The sequence below is a fragment of the Lepisma saccharinum genome, chromosome 1 (assembly GCF_977018435.1).
Source record: "Lepisma saccharinum chromosome 1, izLepSacc3.1, whole genome shotgun sequence".
NCBI classification, from domain to species: domain Eukaryota; kingdom Metazoa; phylum Arthropoda; class Insecta; order Zygentoma; family Lepismatidae; genus Lepisma; species Lepisma saccharinum.
In genome coordinates this window covers 175,509,167-175,528,642 of record NC_139229.1, presented here as the reverse complement: position 1 = coordinate 175,528,642, position 19,476 = coordinate 175,509,167, and the positions used below count along the sequence as shown (strand labels likewise).

Genomic DNA, 19,476 nt, shown 5'->3' with positions numbered 1-19,476 from the left:
TCCCAGTTGATGTAGGGACCTCACTTTCTCTTTAGTATCGTATCGTGCTTAAGTAATCAAGCATACAACACTCGTTATCTAATAATGCAGAGAGGGCATTATGTTCGAACATCGAAACTTGAACGCTTAACTTCATTTTCTAATTTGCTGTTGAGCTCTGTACAGCGGTCGCCACTTAATTCCACCATAGAGGACGAAACTCAATCAGATTGGACGTTAGGCCAAATTTTTCAACCAACTGTTAAGTTTATGGCACCCAATGAAGAGGCACGAGGCTGAATGTGGAACAATTTGTATCATGGCGCCAGCGATGTCCAGTACTGCAGCTACACGCCATTCTCGAAGTCGGGAAGGATATTTTATGGGTTGACCGCAAAAGCCATCTCAATGGTTGGGTTTGCTCGGTGCTGCTAAGAAAACAGGAGAAAGCCAAAGAATAAAATACGAACACTTAAGAGGCGAACATACACACACCACTCTCGAGTTTCATCGACCACAGTACTCTAAGTTCCCAACATAAGATGCCAAACGTGCACTGTAGATTTTTAAAAAAATATCCTGTGTAAAATACAGTATATTTTAATAATATAATGCAGTAGTATTATGGTATGCCTTTCTATTTAGTTTATACTCTCCACAAAACCAGAAATTATGCCATCAAAACATTTTGAAACCTTGCAAAGAGAGAAAACCGAATATCAAAATTAGAACAACAGTTCTTTGGCTTAAAACTGAATTTTTCTACAAATCAAATTAATATTATTTAGCCACAAAAACAGCAAAAAATGCAAACAACATTTTCTGTTCATTTCTTGATAACTACAAGTCTTGCCTCGCTAGGACTGTAATTTAATAACATGCAAATGCTATAATTTAAAAAGGATTGTCATCCTCCAAATACAAGAGATGCATTTTTAAAAAAATATTATGCATGAGAAACTGTGAAAATATCTTAATCTTAACTCAGGTTATTATTGATAGATTTGGTTCATTTTAGTCGCTTTTCTTCCACTTTTGGTCAATCGCGAAGATGAGGAGTGATTATATGATGAAGGGACACTCATGGCTAGGACTAAATTCGTACCCGGGACCCTGGCGTCGTAGCGCACTGTGCTAACCACTCCAGCAGGAAGGTCAGCAGGTCACGTTTTTACAAGAGCGCTGGAATCCCGGTGGGGGAGGGAATTGACAGAACTGTGCCTTTACTCTACGTTCCAAATATTTAAATCCAACCACTTTGCCATCTTCATTATATTCTGCTAAAATGCAAGGAAATGCAAGCTAATACGTCCCTAGGCGTTCCCAGAGTTACAAGCAAGGAATCCATTCACCTTTTCTTCTGTCAGATAAGAGTAGTTGACAATTGCAAAGCCTCCACCTTTTCAAGATATCAGTGGAACACAATAGAGAGCTTATGCCGCTACTCAACGACACAAACATGAGCTCTGACTAAATAAAAGCTTGTATCCTTCCTATTATTAGACAACAATGAATTCAGGCTGTCATTCATAATTTTAGAACTAAGGACTGGCGTGGATTAAGGAAATAAGCTCCTTGTTAAAATGTATGATATTTATTTCCTGGTGATATCTTGAAGCTTGGACGTATATGTTTACATTCAATCTCCATTCTTATCGAGTTAATGCGATCAATAGAAACTGCAGGTAACATAAATTTGCCTGCGTCACGCTATTTCCGTTTGACCATGTCCTTTAATCAAAACGTCAATAAAGCTGACATTTGGTAAAACGTGGCTTGGTCCAAATTTTGGAGTTCGTATATACTTCACGGTCAATGTAATAAAGTATAGTCGCTGTTTCTAGGCCAGGCTATCATCTACTAGTCGCAAAATTACTGCAGAGGACACGCAATTTCCAAGTCAGACCTCGTCCTCGGTTTTGTGTGTGAAAAGGGAGAAAAAGTGAGATTGTGAAGGGGAATTTGTAAAATATATTATGCATGCCTTGGTTGTTTCAAGAAGCAATGTAAATGGGGAGACTCATCAACCAACTAACTACTCGAGTCAGAAGAAAATTGTCACTGTTACTCTTACGAAAAAGCACACTGAAATTTCAACAACTTACTCTACTCTGGAAAACAAGCTTGCATCGTGCACTTCCTCTGGAATTTTTGTCATTAACTGGCTTGTCTGCCAAAAAAATAATATAAATAATGAGAATCCTATAACGATTCCATAAAGGCGGCAAACAACGGATTCATCAATAAGAATGATGATATGTTAGTCAATGAAAAAATGAATGATTTGATAAACAAATGTCCTGCCTCTCGACATACTCGGCCAACGAGGTGGAGGTTTCCCAAAATCTCTTGTGATGTAAATTTGAGTATTATGGTTTTCGGGTTTCTGCATCTATTTCATGCATCAAGCAGAGCTGTAGTTCGTGCACTGTGTATCATCACTTCAATGAACTTATCTTATCCAGTAATATTCTACAAGGTCCTCGGGTGGCCGGGTAGCACATCTATTTATAAAAAAAAGTTGGGGACCTCAAGAGTACATCGCTAATGTTGTTAAAATTAAATAAGTGTGACACCACTTCGGCTATACGCATCCGTCAAAAGACCTGTGAGCAAGTCCCTTGAAAGTTCGAGACGCTGGGAGGCGCGTAGCTTAACAGGAATATTCGTTTCAGCCCAAATTCAAACGCCTTTGGGACAGGAACCTTATCAACAACTCTAAAAGCAAACAATACTATCTACTAAGAACTTCCCATGACTACGATAAAAACAGAGGTACATAAACACACATGAGGTTAAAGAAGTCGGTAACTGCTGGTTCAAAACGAATATATATAGGGTGTTCCATTAATTTGGAACGATATAAAATGTGAAATAAGGTTAAGTGTTTAATGTTTTTTTCTCCTTTTCTTTCAGATTTAACAACTTCAGTCTTTGGCAATTGCAACCATGGAAAGATTATCAATCGAGCAACGTGTTAAAGTTATCGAAGCGTATTACGAAAATGGACGTTCAAAAAGAAATGTATTTCGGGCACTTCGCGATTCTTCTGGTCAACATATTCGACCAACCGAGAGTGCAATTGGCAAAATTGTTCGTAAATTCAAACAAACTGGGTCGGTGGCAGATGTGAAAACGCCAATGCGTGCTCATTTACGCCGTTCAGCTGAAAACATTGCTGCAGTGCGCGAAAATTTCGCCACGAATCCAGACACCGCTATTCGTCATCGCGCGCACGAATTCAACTTCTCCACAACAACGCTACATCGAATTTTGACAAAGGATCTGTCTCTACATGCTTACAAAATTCAATTGACACAAGAATTGAAGCCTGCTGATCATTTGAAGCGCCGTACATTCGTCAATTGGATGCACGAGCAAAAACAAGCCGATGATGATTTTTCGCAAAATATCATCTTTAGTGATGAAGCCCATTTTCATCTTGGTGGGTTCGTTAATAAGCAGAATTGTCGCATTTGGGATGATGAAAATCCAAGGAACATTGTTGAAAAGCCACTGCATCCACAAAAGGTCACTGCTTGTTGTGAATTTTTTGCTAGCAGAATCATTGGCCCGTATTTCTTCGAAAATGATGCCGGGAATTCTGTAACGGTCACAGGCGAGCGATACCGTGACATGATAACCAACTTTTTATGGCCTGAATTTAATGCTATGGATGTCGAAGATTTGTGGTTCCAACAGGACGGCATCACAAGCCACACAGCCAATGCAACAATTACTTTATTGAATGATAAGTTCCCAGGTCGCTGTCACGTACACAAACTGCGTTGCTTTTCTTTGAAATGAAGGACCATAGATGGCAGCATGCAAGAGGAACAACGGTTATAAAAGATGCTGCATAAATAAGTTTGGTAAGTGGGTAAGAGATGGCACCACCCAGGAGAACTTATACGATTGTAAATAGAGACAACGGAAAGAGCAGATGTGATGAAATAACGATTGTATATATTAATACTAATTATAAGGAAATAAATAAGTTTAAAATAATAACAGGATATAAATAAGGAGAAAAGGGGAATTATCATTCAGTAATGACATAAGCGATTAATATACAAAAGTAAAGAAATCGAATTGCAATTTCGATTTTGTGTCTATTACAGTTCCCACGGACTGAGAGTTTCGTGCGGCTTTTTGGTTGTTTTCCCCAGGTGTAGCGCCATTTCTCGGCAGCACCCAAGCACATTTGGAGGCGCATACATTGTAGCTCCAAGTTAAGGTTAGCGCCGGCCAGGCGGCGATCTTTAACTAACCCCTTTCTCTTTGTTTATTTGGAAGATCGATATTTACGTCAATTGGTATAAAGGGATGCCAAAGAAACGAGGAAAGAGAGGAGGTAGAAAAACAAGAGAATCTATTCTGGCAAGACGAGTAAGGGAAGGAGGAGAAATAATACAACCTCCAATTATCAATTATGATCCACTGGGTCTTTTGCACGACGTTTCTAAACAAGAACGTGGATATAAGTTGCAGCATATAGATATACATACCGTTCCAGGGAGTGTATACAAAGATATAAAGGGAAGCTCATTTAATGATCCACGGATAAAGAATAATCCAGATAGCAAGGATATAAAATGTTCCTTAGAAAAATCAAGGAACGAAACTGTATAGGAATGTGTTTAATTTATTCTTGTTATCATTATTTGGTTTTGACGATGTGGGTTAAATTACTTTTGTTGTCAAGAGATGGCGTATGTAGTCCATGTATCAGCTGTTTGCGTGGGCGCCAAGCAGAGAGAACGGTTAGTGAGAAAGAAGAACATGGCGCGAATCGCGGTGACATGCAGCTGGACATTACGTAGAACAATCGTCGTCTGAAGTGATCAGAATTACCTTTCAGTTATACTTCATTGTAGTTAGTGCTTTACAGGTAGAATATAGATATCTTAAAAGAATCAGCGTGTGCATTTGTGATTGTGTTTTCTTCCGAGAATCAACGCAACTCCCTACATTTTTATGGTCCTCCAAGCCTAGGATGTCTTATCTCTACCTGTTTTCGTGAACAGTGAACTGTGTGGTGAAGAAAACGTGCAACGGTGTGTTCTCGTTTTACATTGACATTACATGGTCCAGTTGTGTAGATTCGATATCGAAACCAACATTGGAGTAACGGACAGCTCGTGATATTTTGCAGCAGACAAAACATGGCAGTGATGTGATTCGTGCGTGCCAACAAACGCGAGAGGTATAACATTCATTTTGATTGTCGGTGGGACAATAATAAGCTATAGCATTAGTTTTGTGTTGCTTTAAGGACAGTGTCGTGAAGTGTGTATATGTACAATAATCCATAGAGTACATATCACGTTACAAACTGAACATTGTGTACGGGTAGCAGAAAGGACATTCCGGAATTTCGATACTAAATTTATAGCGCAGCAAGCATATGCAGAAGGCGGGGAAGGAAATCAGCTGATTCTTCGTGCGAGCAGTGCAGCAGTGTTTCCAACCGGCGAGACGATTGTGTGTCCAACATCAGCAGCGCTGAAGTTTGCAGGTAATCAGGCTCATTTTAGTACCATTTACTTTTCCTTTCTTTACATTACATTACGTTCATTAATTGCATTGTTGTGAAACCTTATCAGTTATCCTTTCATCATGACAGAGGCAGAGATTAAACGTTTAAAAGTTGTGCGAGGAAGCTACAAAGGGCAATTGACCCGGATGAAAGCATTTGTCGATGCATTTGACATTAATATACAGAGTGTTCAGGAAATTAAACTGAGATTAAGTCACTTGACTGAGATGTGGGACAAATTCAATGACGTTCAAACCAGTTTGGAACTTCAATCGGAAGCAACCGGAGAGGAAGTTCACAGAATAGAATTTGAAGAAAGGTACTACAGCATTAGGTCTCAAATGGAGACAATAGTGATGCGGCATGATCAAATGAATCAGCCCAGTGTTAGTACTAATTCTGTTACGTCAGTTCAGTCTCAACTTAGACTTCCAAAGATTTCCATACCCTCTTTTGATGGAAATTATGAAAACTGGCTTCCATTCAAGGACAATTTTAAAGTGTTGGTCCATGATAACAATACATTACCAGCAATACAAAAATTTCATTATTTGCGGTCCTCTTTAAAGGGACAAGCCAGTAAGCTCATTTCAAACTTGCAAGTCAGTGAGGCAAATTATACAGTAGCATGGAACTTGCTCACTGAAAGATATGATAATAGCAGGCTTATTGCATCACATTACGTTAGTGAACTATTACACATAAAGTCGGTGCGTAAAGAAGATGCAAATGAATTGAGACAGTTTGTAAATACAGCAACCTCAAATCTGAATGCTTTAAAGGCTCTTAACCTTGAGGTGCCTTTGGATGAAGTCATTTTATCACAACATTTTGTATCTCATTTGGATCACAATACTCGTAAGGAATTTGAATTATCACAAGAGCATGATTACTTTCCTACCTTGTCAGAATTATTTGCATTTGTAGAGCGCAGGTGTCAAGCTTTAGAAAACATGAAACCGACACATAGTGACACCAATGCTAAGCAGTTTCAATCACATGATAAACAAGGTAAATTCATGAAACAAAGCAACACGTATTTAGCAACATCCACCAACATTCAGTGCATGTACTGTTCCGCAAATCATACTTTGTACCAATGTGAGACTTTCTTACAGGCAAGTTATAAACAGAAGCAAGAATTTGTGAAGAAGAAAGGTCTTTGTTTTAATTGTTTATTTTCAAAACATTCAGTGAAATTTTGTAAATCTGGAAATTGCAAAATTTGTAATTTGAAACACAATACTCTCTTGCACAGGGATACACCTGAAAGACCAAGATCGGCGAGTGTCAGTAACAATACAAGCAATAGACAACAATTGAATTCCAGGGTGTCTCCTCAAGAAAGCAACAATGTGGCAAGAGATGAAGCACCTCAATTTTCATATTGTACAGTCAAAGAAAGACACACTTCACAAGTTTTGTCAACTGCCTTAGTGAAGGTAAAAGGCAACAATGGACAATTTCATTATTGCAGAGTTCTCTTAGACAGTGGGAGTCAGTCAAATTTTGTAACTACATCATTAGTGCAAAAACTGCGACTGAAGAAAGAAAACTATGTTGTTCCAGTTCAGGGAATAAACAATTCGTGTCTTGAAACTAAACATTGTGTAGATGTTGTAATCCAGTCTAGAACATCTAATTATACAACAACAGTGAAGTGTCTTGTGTTACCAAAAATCACAGGCGACTTGCCTAAACAGGCAATCGATTGCAGAACTTGGAATCTTCCAAAGGATATTCAGCTTGCTGATCCTTCATTTCATCAGCCAGGCAGCATAGATTTGTTGATTGGATCTGAACTATTTTTCTTGCTACTGCGTTCAGATAGAAGAACAAGAATAGGAAATTATCCTGTACTTCAAGATACAGAGTTAGGATACATTTTAGCAGGAGCTATGCCTCAACAATGTGAAGAACCTACAACAGTTACTTCATGTTTTGTTCGTACTGAAGATAGCCTTCAATTACAATTACAGAGGTTTTTTGAGTTAGAAGAAGTATTCATAAAGACCAAGAGCAAAGAAGAAATGGATTGTGAAAGGCATTTTCAAGAAACAACCATCAGGCAGAAGGATGGTAGATTTATGGTTAGGCTACCATTTAAACCAAATCATACTGAATTAGGGAATTCGTTTCAACAAGCAGACAAAAGATTTCATCAGTTGGAAAGAAGATTAACAGCACTGCCAACACTCAGGCAGAACTATTGTGAATTCATAGACAATTATGAATCATTAGGCCACATGAAGCAAATTAAGACAACTGATGAAGAGAACAAGGAGTCATATTACCTACCTCATCATGCTATTATTAGAGAAAGTACTACAACACCTGTGAGAGTTGTATTTGATGGATCATCGAAAACAGACAGTGGACTATCCATTAACGATGTTCTAATGACAGGACCTACAGTCCAAGAAGATCTATACTCTATTGTACTGAGGTTCAGAACGCACAAGATAGTTTTTACAGCAGATATAGCCCAGATGTTTCGCAACATTAGAGTCCATCCTGATGACACTAAATATCAAAGAATATTGTGGAAAAAATCACCAAACGAAGAAATACAAACTTATGAATTATTAACTGTAACTTATGGCTTAACCTCATCGCCGTACCAAGCTGTTGCAGCATTACAAATGCTTGCAAGACAGGAAAACGAAAACTTTCCCAATGCATCCAGCATATTATTAAGGGATTTTTATTGCGACAATGTAGCATCAGGAGGTGATGACATTGAAACTATGCTTAAATTACAGTCTGAACTGAATGAACTCTTGAAACGAGGTGGATTCATTTTACGCAAATGGTGCTCCAATTGTGAGGAATTGGTGCAAGCAGTACCAGAAGAACACAGAGAAGTTCATTTACCATTTCAGTTCAATAATGAAGCAGAAATAAACACAGTAGGTCTTATCTGGCAACCATCTACAGACAAATTTTTAATTTCGTGCAAAGTAGCGAAAGATGGAAACTTTTGTTCACCATTAACGAACATAACCAAGCGACAAGTTGTGTCAATTGTTAGCTCCATATTTGATCCACTGGGACTTATCAGTCGAACTGTCATTTTATACAAGATGTTTTTGCAGAAACTCTGGAGTTGTAAATTGGAGTGGGATGAACAATTAGATTCAGATTTAAGAAACCAATGGACAAATTTGTATCAACAACTACCAGATATAATTCACATCCAAATAGAGAGATTTGTACTGACAACAGAAAAGACAAATGACATTCAGATACATGGGTTCTGCGAAGCAGAAGGAGCTTATGGTTGTTGCATTTATATCAGATCAAGAGATGAGTCAGGAAGAATCAATGTTAAATTACTGTGCGCAAAGTCAAGAGTAGCGCCAATAAAAAAGGTTACTTTGCCACGACTAGAATTGTGCGGTGCTCTTCTATTAGCTAAACTAATTAAGAAAACAACACCAATTTTGAGAATTCCAATTGACAGTACATATTTTTGGACAGATTCTAAAATCGTACTTGGGTGGCTAGCAGCGTCCCCCACTCGATGGAAAACCTTCGTAGGTAATCGTGTTGCACAGATCCAGGAACTTTCTGTGATTAACCAATGGCATCATGTCACATCTAAGTGCAATCCAGCAGATTTGATAACAAGGGGAGTAGATCCAAGAGCCCTCAAGGATTCGGAAATTTGGTGGAGTGGACCTACGTGGTTAAAAGAAGATACTTGGCCATTACATGTTATGGAAAATAGCGAACTTGAAGAATGCATAACAGAACAAAGGAAGATTGTTACATCAATGTTTAGCAAGATACATGGAACAGGAGCAGATTTCATGCTGAGATTTTCCAAATTACAGATTGCTTCGTGTAGTAGCAACATGCTACAGATTCATTTACAATGTTAAGAATCCTGCTTCGAAGAGAACAGGAAGATTTTCTTATGTTGAATTATGTGCAGTACTAATGAAATGTATCTTAATTGTGCAACGCATTTCATTTCCACAAGAAATTCATGACTTAGAAGAAGGAAAACAAGTATCAAAAAATAGTCCTATCAAGGATTTTCATCCATTTATTGATGACAGACAGATGTTACGAGTTGGTGGAAGACTCGAAAATTCAGAATTGCCATATGAGAACAAATATCAATTAATTTTGCCTACCAAACATCATCTGACGCAACTCATAATTGAATCAGAACATCGTCGTTTATTACATGCAGGACCTCAATTGTTGATAAGCTCTTTAAGACAGGAATACTGGATTCCACATATCAGACAAACAATAAGATCTGTCTTCCATAAATGCTTAATATGTTTTAAGTTGCAAGCCAAGGCGTCACATCAACTCATGGGACAATTACCAAGCCCAAGAGTCACACCATCACGTCCATTTTTAAATACAGCAGAAGATTATGCTGGTCCTTGCATCATAAGAACAAACAGAAGAAGCAGAATCACTACCAAGGGATATGTAGCTATATTTGTGTGCATGGCTACTAAAGCAGTGCATATTGAAGCAGTTATTTCCTTAACATCAGAAGCATTTATCGCTGCTCTACGCAGATTTGTTTCTAGGAGAGGAAAATGTCAAAACATATACAGTGACAACGGGACTAATTTTGTTGGAGCTAATAGAGAACTGAGAGAACTCGGTCAACTCTTCAAAGCAGAACAACTAAAGGGTGGACTTGAAGATTTTGCAATAAAAGATGGAATCAACTGGCACTTCATTCCAGCTAACGCGCCCCACTTTGCAGGATTGTGCGAAGCCGCTGTAAAGTCTATGAAATATCACTTTAAGAGGATAGTGGGAAATGCTACTTTGACATACGAAGAGCTTGCAACATTGTTAACGCAAATTGAAGCATGCCTCAATTCCCGACCCCTGACCTCAATATCTGATAATCCCAGTGACACCTTTTATTTAACACCTGGTCACTTTCTTATAGGGTCACCTCTCATGTCCATACCTGAGCCTGATTTAACTAACTTGCCCCAAAACAGTCTTTCTAGATGGCAACACATTCAGCAATTACAACAACACTTTTGGAAGAGATAGTCGAAGGATTATCTCCACGAACTACAACAGCGCCGAAAATGGACGGCTTCAACAGAAAATCTTCAACCAGGCATGGTGGTTCTGGTCAAAGAAGACAACGCACCTCCACTTACATGGAATATAGCAGTAGTGGAAGAGACGTTTCCTGGTAAAGACGGTGTAGTGCGTGTGGCAAAAATTAGATCAAAAACTGGTTTTACTAAAAGACCAGTAAACAAATTGATTCCCTTACCTAATGACAGTTGAATTAGCAAATCTGTTGATTGGAATTTATCCAATCAAGAGGGGGGAATATGTATAGGAATGTGTTTAATTTATTCTTGTTATCATTATTTGGTTTTGACGATGTGGGTTAAATTACTTTTGTTGTCAAGAGATGGCGTATGTAGTCCATGTATCAGCTGTTTGCGTGGGCGCCAAGCAGAGAGAACGGTTAGTGAGAAAGAAGAACATGGCGCGAATCGCGGTGACATGCAGCTGGACATTACGTAGAACAATCGTCGTCTGAAGTGATCAGAATTGCCTTTCAGTTATACTTCATTGTAGTTAGTGCTTTACAGGTAGAATATAGATATCTTAAAAGAATCAGCGTGTGCATTTGTGATTGTGTTTTCTTCCGAGAATCAACGCAACTCCCTACAGAAACAAAAGATGTAAATAAAGAGTAACGAAAGGATGAGGAATAAAGATGTAAATATATAGAAGAAGGAATATTAGCGAGTATAAGAAGAAGAAGCCTTATTAATTGCAAGAAGAAGGCAATTTAATACAAGGAGAAGAAGATTCATTAATCATAAGAAGATGCCATATTAATTATAAGAAGAAGATGCCACATTGATCATAAGAAGAAGAGGCTATAAGAAGAAGATGACATATTGATTATAAGAAGAAGACGCCATATTAATTACAAGAAGAAGATGCCATACTGATTATAAGAAGAGGCCATAAGAAGAAGATCCATATTGATTATAAGAAGAAGAAGCCCGAAGAAGATTGGTTAGAATAAAAAATAAAAATAGAAGAAAATTACTGTATCAAAAGACTTCAAAAGTTATTTAATATTTGTACATAATTAATCAAGAATATAGTACGAATTGTACCCTCAGTAATGGGTTAAATCTGTTGTTTCTTTCCATATATTTGTAGCGTTAGTAACCCTGATCTGTGCCCAGAGTTATCTCATTGTCTCTCCCCTGTGCTAAGCTGGTAGGTGTTTACGCGAGGGACGTGGCATCGCATCTCTCGAAACAGCGATGTCAATTGGCCACCACGATCGTGCGACTTGACCCCATTAGATTTCTTCCTTTGGAGTTATCTCAAAAGTAAGGTATATGCGAACAAGCCAACAACAATTCAACAGCTGAAGGATGAGATAAGGCATATTGGTGAGATCGAGGAGCAACTATGCAGAGACGTCATCAAAAATTTTGACAATCAAGTGGACGTGTGCCGCCGAAGCCTTGGCGGACATTTGGCCGATATTGTTTTTCACACTTAATTGCCATGCCTCTAATAACATGATCCAAAAGTGTAACCAATAAAGTTTCACCAATAAAATTTCACCAATAACACCGTTTTATTTACTGCTAACTTTGATCCGTCTTAATGGAACACCCTTTACTAGGATTGTTCAAGGAAAAAGTTTCCCTTTTTTTTTGGAGAAATTACGAGCCCGATAAATGAAATGAAACTAGCAATGTGTTCTTTCGTCTTTCCTCTACATTTTCACACAATGCAATGTTCGTGCGGGCTACCGCGCATGCGCGGCACCTGGTTAGCGTGAGTCATGCAGTGAGAAACGTGCCCTGGCCATAAGGAGTAGCGAGCGAGTCATGGCGGAACAACGTCTCTTGACGGTGTGGAGTATTGCTCACAGAGTGTTTGAAGAAAGGGGAAACGGTCAATGCTGCACGTTATTGCCAAACACTGGAGAAAGAGAAAAAAAACAATTCGCCACAAACGTCCTGGACTCCTTTGTGCTGGTCATTCTTTCGGATGACAATGCTCGTCCCCATTCGGCAGCACTAACACAGGATAAACTTCGAGAAATAAAATGGGAAAGGTTACCATACCCCCTACAGCACTGACTTGGTCCCGAGTGACTTGTTTCCTGTGGGTCGCACCTTTAAAAATGCAGGGAGACGTCACCTGAAGATCGTCTTATGTCCTCCTGAAGTTTATTTAAAATTGTAGCCAATGACGAAATTTATTTTGCTCATTTTTTAAGTTAAGGTTTCTTAGATTAGCAGGGAATAGTATTGGGAATACTATTGACTGTCTTTCTTAACAGTCAATAAGGCTTATTTTTAAAGAAAAATTTCAATTATTCGTTTTCTATACACAACCAGATAACCGGTTTATGATATTTCAATAGTACAATTTATTTGAAACTTTCCAACATACACAAGAAGCGAGATTAGAACATTAGGAAAAAAAAACATTATGAAACCAAATGAACGATATACTGTATTGCTCATGTACGAAAAATATTGAAATCCAACACCTACAAGTGAATACTTGCCAAGTCGTTACCTAGTGGCACGTCTTTAAACGAAAAATCAGGCATAAGCTTCCTAACCTTTTTATTCTGGAATTAAATCTCTCATATCTCTCTCAACGACAGACATCATCTGCTTCTCCCTCCCCCTCCCACTTCCATCCCTCGTCGAATGCAGAATACTTAATATTCCAATACGTTCTCATATATATTGATTTTCTTTCCAAAAAATTTACACTTCAGCAGGCGGCTGAAATACAGCTACCCACGTCCCTTCACTCCCTCCCCCGGGCCACGAGTCCTTTCTGTCCGTGGAGGAAGTGATACAAATTATTCCCGAACTCATCGAGAACAAGAGCTTCGGAAAACGAAAATGCCTTTGGTTTCCAAGCGATGATGAGGGAGGAGGAGGGAGGGAGGGGGGTCCTACCTTCGGAGTCGAAATCGTAACTCACCAGTGCCGATTCATATTAAAAGTCCACCCCCTCCCCTCTTGCATGCACAGGGACGGTGGGGGAGCGAGGCTTTTACGTCAGACGATTTTCATTACCAAGATTAAGACCTACAGGGTAGAGAAAGACCGATACTATAAATTCACATCATTCCGAGCATTTTAATGATGGAATTTGTTTCACAATACCATCCGCAAGGATTTTCTTTTACCCAACCCCCTATATTTCGGTTGAACCTGCGAATGGGGGAAGAAGCCGATTCCGGTTTTTATTTACGCCGACTGGCGTTTCTGTTGCGCCCGCGTACTGATCGAACCATGCCGGAGTTCCATTTGCATAATTCATGAAAGTCCTCGTTACTAACGAGTAGATCCTTTTCCAAAGAGAGTATGGAAAAATGGAATAACCTGGAAAATCTCATCTTCCGGGTAGGGATCCATAAGCCAGAAGGAACAAATAAACGAAACTAGGTATCCATTTTCGAGTCTCGCTCTTTCCTAGGGGAGAATATCAACACAACAGGAATAATAATAATAATAAACAAACCTCTCTTTTCCACTGAATGTGTGTGTGAATTCGATCCCCAATGGACACTATGATCTTCAATGAGCAGCGAATATCCGTGACCTAGGAAAAAATACGAACTGCATGCTTTGATGTGATTTAAAATGCGATACTGGTGCCCCTGCCAGCTCCTAGTCCAGAGGTACAGTCACGGACACCTCTGCGTATGAACGATCCAACCGATAGTCAATCCATCCAGAAGTGTCCGTGACTGTACAAATATGGCGATGGATGAAGATCTGTTTTAAGTTTGCTTTACGCCCAATTTAGGCTCAGACAGAACCTTGCCTCAACCTTGAATCGAATCTGAGGCCTGGGACAAGGCAACACCCTTAGACACCGCACTGTCGGGGAGGCCCTATTTGCACGTGAAGGACTGACGGACGACTGAAGAGTCAGAAGCACGGGATGGGAATAGGAGAATATCCCCACCAAATTAAAAATCATGCTGGAGGGCTTGGCCAGTACTGCAGCTTTACGTCACGGCATAAATAAAAATGTATAAATAAAACCCCTCTAGCGGGAGTTCAAATTATGGGCGAATGGGAAATATTATGCATTCTCCTTTGTGGTTTCGAACAATTTGATTAACAAACTCACAGTATGAATAATGGCGTGACATTATTCATTTTGCAGCCATGATATATGCCACGTGGTTACTAATCTGAAATTGGCAAATCGATATATCATTCCTCAGAGATTCTTGAATTAACTAATCATGTAAACTTATATTGCACTGAACTCGTATTTTATAGATCTGAGGGTATACTGAATTTTGTCTATATATAAATGCACTAGTATCTGAACGTTCGATTACTGATATAAATGGACAGACTCGCCACGAATCCATAATTTATACGTTTCTCAGATCAACGCATTGCCTATTTTATAGCTTTACATATTTCTGAGATATCGAATGATAAATAGATGTTGATCGTAAACTTTCTATTGTTTGTTTCTCACGGACAGACGAACATATCGATATTTATGTCGTAGGAAGACAGATTTTGCACTCCACTGAATTATATCTTTATCTACAGGACATTCTGAGAATCGAGACTCGTCATACTTCAAGAGTTTCGAAGATATCACATTAAACCTGTTGTTCAATTTATATTATCAGACTGTGACAGACCGGCAGAGATGCGGAGTCTTCAATTTCTAAAATTAAAGCACATCTTCACATTTGGTAAGTTTCCGAGATTATGACAGGTCACTTTAGATTCTACTGTTCTCTCTCACGGCCGGACAAGTGTACTGATTTATGCTGTGTTCTCCTATTAATTGGTAGATTTATCAGCGTACGAAGCTTCTTCCTTTACAGTTTGGTACTTTTGGAGATACTAACAGGTACAAATGATACACATACTGATTATACTCGATCCCCGGAATCTGCGGAGCAAGGCCGCGCATAGCGGCAGAGAAGAGGGGCAGGGGGTTGAGTTGGCAGAGCGAAGCAGTACACGCTGCTGCAAAGGCTGGTAACTGCCGTCGCAATCCCGTTCCCTCTCACGTGTTCATTGGTGGAGCCGTCTCGTTTCACTATTTGCGCAGAGACCTGTTTTCGTTCGCTTGCTCCAGAGATAACCGAGACAGTGCACTAATGTACTTCATCTTTTAGTGTAAACAATACTTGTATATAGACAATACTGTGTGTAATTATTATTAACAATAAGGTCAGTTTTAGAAAAATCCAAAGTCTGGTCATCATCACCGATTTGAAAGTTGATATGTCAATTGCACCATAAATAAGTTTGCTATGAAATAATTCCTGGTAGAATTTGAAATTACGTAATATTTGCCAGGACTTATTTAATCAGTAAAAACAATCCAAGACCTCCCATCTTCCCCTGTCCATTCGCACTATAAGCACACCAAGAGATCATGTGCCACAAAAATTATGAAGTTTATCTGAGCATTTTCTTTCTCGTATTTCAAACAGATGGAAACGGTGATGCAAAAAAAACTACGAAAAAAACGCTTTTTTATAAAAAGCCAAAATACTATGCAAGTTTCTTCCCACGAAAAGCTAGAATCCAACCAAACCTACACATGGAACCTACACATGGAGTGTGAATAGCATTCTCACAATCGTATCTTCCAAAACGATACCTATGACAGTGTCCTCCATGCGAGGCATCAAAGAATGGAAATTCGATAGCAGAGTGACCATTAATAACCTCCAGTCAGAGAATCACAAGCGTTGACGTTACTTGGTGGCTAGCTCCAAAAAAAAGTAATAAATTTCAACCTCAAAACACCACTATCTACCACAATCACTGGTGTTATTCTCAAAGATCTCCATTATGTTACAGTGCGTATTTTAACTCCTTATCTATTGCTCCAGATGCCTATTGGGTGTGAAAAGTGAATATTCACGCCTTCATACAATTTTATCGCCAGTGTCACATTCAATGAAAATATGAGTCAATATATCAATAAGTAAAACTGGCTTTTTGACATCAATTTAGAGAACGTTCATGTGAAAGTGGGGAGGGAAGTTAGAGTGGAAAACAAACATGTATGCGATAAACACATGTTCTCTCGATCATAGTGCTTTTCAGACTTTGCAATATATTTTGTTCAAATTCTATTAGAATAAGAGAATCAGTAATAAATACACCGCTAGAAGATATGAAATGGGCACATCAATGTTGTTTAAATACGAAGTTTGCTGAAGAGCAAAAAACCAAAGATGAATTGATGCCCTATTGTTCAGCACTAAATCCCTTTGATTCTCAAAATTATACACGGACGCACTGTTTCCTTCTACTTTTCTACCAATCGTAACTGGCATTTATTTTGCCAACTGCTAAATGCTGTAACTTGGCACGTTCGACTTTTTTTCCGTTTTACAAAAATTCCCTGGTAATTTCAACTCATCAGTTGATTTTCCAGGTATTGTTGGTCACTTAGAATTCCAGATTAAGACAATGTGGAATTTTATGCCATAGTTTATTTATAGGCAGTGTGGAGCCATCCAGGAAGGGGCCAACTTCCTGTCACTTCTTTTTGTCCAACCCTAGCTTTTCCGAGGGGAGGGGGGAGGCTGTCAGGACCACCACCTCTTTTGTTTTCTAATTTTCAAGTCGAGTTGGTGTTTTAAGTCCACTTTATGCACAGTAAGGCTAATCGGGACTGGACCTACAGTTTAAAGTGGGATCCGAACAACTTGTGCCTCCACCGGGTATCGAACCCGGGACCCCTCGATTACAAGGCATTGACGCTACCACTGCGCCATGGGGGAGGCCCTCTAATTTTCAACTGTGAAAATTTAATTACATTGTTCACTAGGGTGTTCTCAATATTTCTGTATTGTTTTTGTTCATAAAAATATAAACATAATTTAAATAGGAAGCAAAATGCACTTGGTGGGCCTATCAGACGCCATCTCTGAATGCGTGTTATTCGATAAAGTCATATCAGTGACACTGTACAATTGGCTGGTAATGGTGGTAATTATTGTAATTATTATAATTAATAAACAATTTCACCCCTGTAAACAAAAAAAGCACAACTGAAAAATTATTATGGTTTTTGTGAGTTCTAGTGAATGGTAAAATATGTGAGTGACACTCATGCAATAATTGGTTATTTATATTAATGATTGTATTTTTTTCTAATTAATAAATAACTACACATATATAATCAACAAAGGAAGCAGGGATTCAATAACAAAATTGTTTCTTGAATTTTAGTGGTTAAAAAAGTGTGGGGCTCTGAGCCCCCTCCCCCTCAGGTAAGTTTGGGATAGGTAAGCCATAGGTCATTGTTTTGTCTACAAGAATTTGAACTCCGTGGCTCTGTACGTAAAATTTTCCAGCTCCTGTGCAACTATTTTTCATGGAACTTCCAAAAAGCTGAATCTATTTACAGAACGAACTTTGTCTCCAAAACATCAATCACTACATAACATGCAAAATTGCAGGTTTAACAGGATAAAGTTCGTCCAATATTTATAGAAATGTCATGGGGTACATATATTTTTAACCCCATGTTGAGAAAATGTATTATTAAAAAAATATACCAACGAAGAAACCTTGCAACTTCAACTAATATTGACATCTTGTTCTCAGGCTTGAACATCTTTTGTAATTTTTTCTTACTTTAGGACTCTCAATGCAAGAATGAAAATAAAGTATGATCAGATGAAACTAATAAATGGGAACTCGCAAAGGAATGCCCATTGCTGCCTATGACTTGAACCCGCAATATTTGTTTCCAAAATCACGAGCTAGACACTCAACAAACTTGACCACCAAGACTGTTGCACTTATTTTAGGATTTATATTATCATCTTAGGATTCAAGTTGTCCTTTGTTTGCAGCATATGCTATATCCTTGACAACACCAAATGAGATGGAAGGCTAGTTTTGCCATGTTCTCTGAAATAATAATAATAATAAAAAAAACATTTTACAACTATACAAAATCACACATATGCAATGTGATTCACTGCATGTGTTCATTCACCCCACCGTAGGGGGGGAGGGGGGTTGAGCACCACATCAACTGTGGCGATTTGTTGATTTACTTGGTTTTCTAAGGTTACGATGATGCCTTGAAATGTACATTTCATTATTGGGGCGGATGATCTCATGATTAGAACTCGGATTTTTAGGTTCCTAAAATAGGTTCTAAAAATTCTGAAATAGGTTTTAAATATATTAAATTAGGCTCGAAAAATCCTGAAATATAGGTTCCAAAAGACTTAAATGGTACAAAATTTCTGAAAATTACTGATTAAGATAGAATCGTTAACAAAATTCACAAGAATCGTAATAAATTTGAGTAGGTATAGACGTCTATATGACAACCAAATGCTAAATTTCTAACAAAATTTTCATTTGTATGCATAATTTTCAAAATTATCCACAAATTATCGTATTAATATACTTGTGCTGTTAGCAAAAGTTACTTGTTGGTATGAAAAATGAATTACGTATGTATAACTTGCTGCACAATATCAGGGAATTCAATTATGCGTGAATTATTGGCTCTGGAAATTAAGCTTGAATTTTGGTATTAAAAAAAAAGGTACAAGCAGATGATGTATTTTAGCTTTTAAATAACTTTCAACTGAAACAGTCAATGGTGAAAAAACGTTACTTCGCAAGGCGTGAATGCTACAAAAGGACTGAACTGACGCGAAAGTTGGGAAGTGGGGAGGGGGTCAAGGACAGTTTACTTCGTCTTAGTAGACAAGGCTTAGCATTAAGGATTCATAATGCGGGGTCAAAAAGTAGGGAGGAACTGTCCCCTCCAATCGCCGCCACTGTGTGCAGGAAAAAAAATTAACAGTGGCATCAAGACATTTTGCTTAGAGCTTTGAAAAACATCAAAGATTTGGAGGGAGTGGGGTCGACAGAAAACATGTTTCAAACACGCCAACCATTGAATTGTTT

At 38.5% G+C, this 19,476-nt stretch overlaps 1 protein-coding gene across 4 annotated transcripts in view; it reads right to left on the bottom strand.

The window, feature by feature from the left end:
• Window positions 1–19,476, bottom strand: part of msi (RNA-binding protein musashi) — a 531,937-nt gene that overhangs the window by 495,523 nt on the left and 16,938 nt on the right. The window lies entirely within an intron of this gene.